Source organism: Pinus tabuliformis, chromosome 4_1 (genome assembly GCF_031772625.1).
Source record: "Pinus tabuliformis cultivar Carrire ecotype Pingquan chromosome 4_1, CPIR1, whole genome shotgun sequence".
NCBI classification, from domain to species: Eukaryota; Viridiplantae; Streptophyta; class Pinopsida; order Pinales; family Pinaceae; genus Pinus; species Pinus tabuliformis.
This window is the reverse complement of record NC_142303.1, coordinates 733,365,077-733,369,213: the sequence shown is the minus strand read 5'-3', so window position 1 is coordinate 733,369,213 and position 4,137 is coordinate 733,365,077. Positions and strand designations below refer to the sequence as shown.

At 35.4% G+C, this 4,137-nt stretch overlaps 1 pseudogene; it reads right to left on the bottom strand.

The window, feature by feature from the left end:
- The window catches only part of LOC149178227 (PI-PLC X domain-containing protein At5g67130-like), a 14,932-nt pseudogene extending 13,067 nt beyond the window's left edge, over positions 1 to 1,865 (bottom strand).
- Between the last annotated feature and the right edge of the window lie 2,272 nt (positions 1,866 to 4,137).

Below are 4,137 nucleotides of genomic sequence, written 5' to 3'. Positions count from 1 at the left end.
TTTCCTTAAGTTAAGGAAATCAACTGCAGTTAATAAATTTATTGTTGGGAGCTACTGAAGTGGTCCATTACTCCATCTGGAGTTCTCTACCTTGATCTGTGGAACACCTGACACATAGCCATCAGAAGCTTGATGGAAGCTTGGCTATAAATTCATATGTTTGGTCCCCAAGCTTGCATCTCAATTTCCCTTCAGTTTTTACACCATCTAGCTAAGAGAGCAAAGCTTGGAAGTGCCTTGAGATTTTCTGTATTCTTTTCTTTTGCTTGGATTGAAGCTGGAGTGCTGAAGTAAGGAAAGCAAAGTGGACTGTGGTTTGCATCAAGAACATCATGAATGGCTGGAGGTAATTTATATTTCTGGGCATTAAGTTTTAATGATTCTTTGAGTTTTCCGCATACAGAATCGCTGTTAAAACTGTAGAATTTTTTTACACTCACCACCATGACTTCCCTGTATCGAAGAAGTGCCACCACCATAATTTCAAGGAGAGTGTTGGAAATAATTATGCCTACTTGACAGATTAATCACCGAACATGGCCTCACCGCCTCACCACCATGACTTCCCTGTATCGAAGAAGTGCCACCACCATGATCTCTTCAACTTTCGAAGAGCCATCACCACCTCAACCTATTCAGCGTCGAAAGGGAAAATTAACTGACTCATTTTTTATATAAATTGAGATGAAGCATAGTATGAATGCATAGTCAAGGTTGTAAGGGAGCGGTAGTTGCAAGGTATTCTAGTGAGTGTTGCAAGGCAGCTGTAGCTATATAATGTTGTATTATTAAATGAGAAGTTGTGTGTGACTTATGCACACTCTGTTGTACTCTGATCATTCCTTTCAATTCCTTATGTAAGTTGCAGTAGAAGAAGTGCCACTGCCAAATATTAGATATGTAATTATCTCATCGACCGCCACACCGCGTCACTGCCTCTGGAGTCACCGCCCCAATGCACCGAAGTTCAAAGTGTCAACGTAGTCTCGCGTCATCAATACGCGAAGAGACAAAATTAATCTATGTAACCAACTCAAATTTTGTATAAATATAGATGCTCAACAGAGTTGGGACATCCCACTCTCGACTTTCTTATTTGCGAATGTAACTTGGCAGCTGTAGCTGCAGTTTACCGATCTGTTATTTTGTACGGTTTCTTTCATCCAGGAAACTACTCAGAACTGATTATAAAATTTCCATGTTATGTAAGAAAAGTGTAACACATGAAAGTGTTTCGAAGAACCTCAATGATATGCGAGAAGCATTTGTGATCTTTTATTTTGGGCTTAAAGGCAACTTTTAACTATTTTTTGACTGGTAAATATATAGAGAGATTTATGTACAATTCTAAAACATGTAAACCGGTAATTATTTTTTATAAATTTATAATAATGTTTATATATAAATGTAATCTTCAATCATCAAATTTCAAATCGAAATCCAAGGAAAAATGAGAAACTAGCTCCAGCCGGAACTTTTGGGATGGAAAAGAATAAAAAATTATCATGATTGAAGACCCCTTTAAATACATTTAGTTTCAAGTGTTCCATGTCAACTTCGATAAACATATAAACAAGTTACCATAACATCTTTTATCCGCCTAGAATCAATTCTGCGAGTTTCTTCTATTTTGCTGGATATTTCTAGCTTCCAAACATATTTGAAACAAGAAAATGGAAAAATTCTAGTTCCTAAGGATGTCGGGTATCTAAGTACACTAAATGCTAGATCTAGTGTGATATATTTGCAAGAAATAGTCAATGATATACCTTAGCCTCAGAAGCTGTGGTAGCGTCCACTTTCAATGGCATTAAAATTTTAATAATGGTAACGCTTTTCATGGCATCGTCCACTTTCAATGACATTCTAGCACCTCAGACATTATTGTTTTCGGAGTGTCTTGAATATATTAGAATGTTTGCTGCCACTGTAGGTACGGTTGACAATCTTTAGCAAAAATACTACATGATAAGTGCGTTTGAGATGTATGCAAGAATATATTGATCCGAAGAAGAATATTGATGAGAGAACCTATAGTCTTGAAATCTTCTGCTCGTCCCGTCACTAATTCTTTCCTAGGTCCAATTTTTTCTCTTGTGGGTTTGAAATTATGTTCTACCAAGTTTCTTGCTCCACCCATCACTAACTCTTTCCTGTGTACAACTTTTCCTTCTGCATTTTAAGCTATGTTCTACCAAATTCTGTAAGGGAGAAGCATGAGAGTGGGGAGCTAAAATGTAAGGAAATGTAGAAAAGCACATGTGGGAGCACTTGAAATTTTAGCAAATTCAGTGGCATGGTGGATATGTGGTTTCTAACATAGAGGTGTAGATCTCTAAAATTATAAAATATCAAAATAATAATGATAATATGAAACCTAGGATTTCAGCCCATATAAATTTATCTTCGTCCAATTCAGTAGAAACACTATAATCCTTCCGATCCTTAAACAATTAAATGAAACAATTAAACATCATTTTCTAGAAAAACACTTCCCCACGTTGAAGGATGTTTTGCCATATTTCGCTAAAAGACATTAAAAATGTTTCCGGGACATCCACATCCGTGGAGGGTGGATCATGTGGAGGACACATCCCCGCCCTCGGACATGCATCCCTGTAGAACCCTCATTCTAAAAGTAAAATTATCCTGTGAAACTTCCTTGTAAAACTATGTTGATCATTCGTTAAATGTGACAAAATATTACTACCAAGTGTTCCAAAGAGGCATGATGATTTTAGCAGTCACCACTTCATATTTGCCACGGAGGTTGATGCTGTAATCATTCTACAAAGTATTCCTTTGCCACGGAGGTTGATGCTTTAATCATTCTACAAAGTATTCCAATAGGTATTATTATTAGTATGGTTATTAATATTATAATAATAATAATTATTAGTTATAGTTAATTATAGTCTATAATGTATTATTTTTTTTATTTAGGTTAGTTATCCACTAGCATAAACATATTAGTAAATTGTGCTATTTTCAATCTTTAATATACACATTATTATATAGAAATAATAACAATAGGTATATATCAACCAAATTTACTAATGTCATTGTATTACATGATTATATAAAAAACCATATAATCTTAAAATAGATAGAGTATTATATTCACTAAGAATGAAAGTATCCTTGGACAAGGAATATGGTAGATTTCATTTTTCTTATGTTTAAAAGACAAGGTAATAAACACAATATAAAAGCAATCACAAAAAACCAATAACCCCAATAAATTCCTTGGAAACTCCTAAAGAAAAACTAGCAATCGAGCTTGATTAGTGTGGTGGCTTGGCTAACTGGCTAGGGTCACTCCTCTCAACCCTTCTAAGCTTATCTAAAAACTTCTTTCAATCCAAATACAACTAGCGTAATAACACAGACCACAAAACTATGTGCTCAAAACAACTAGCTATACACTATCATTTCAAAGTCAAAATTAATCCTAACCATTTATTATAATGCATCCATTACCAACCTTACAATGCCTTACAGCAGGTTTTCTGGTATTTCTCTTGATTCATAACACTTTGAACGCTACACAGTTTATTTTATAGAATGCCTACCATACCTACTGGACTTCATTTCAAATAATATTCTCCATAATCGACTGAAGCAGCTCTACCGTTATCTGTAGAGGGATTCGTTATACCTAATTTTCAAAAGTATTGTCCAGAGCAAATTTTCTTCTAATTTTTTAAATCTTCTTCTATAGATTGCGGTTTGCAATATCCACTAACCTTATACAGGCCACAGCTGGTCATAAGGTGCGATTTAGTCAAAGTCATTTGACTGTATTGTCGATACAGCACAATTTCCTGATGGCTTGATGCTTCCTGACTTAATATCTTCACGTATGCCGGTGTATTCAACCATTCATACTGCTATAGTATGCAATAGGAATTATGCCTTTGAACTTGAAACCTTAGCATGATAGCACTGATTTCTTTGTAATAAATTAGTTCTGGACAACACCAACCCATTTCTGATATATTTTTAGCAACTTCACCCTGTTGCGTACTGACCCCTTCAGGACTTCCACTTTCTCCAGTACCTGGAGGATCAGTTCAAACAGATATGGAATCTAAAATTCTGAGCAGCCTAGGAACCTGAACTCCCCCATTTGCAACA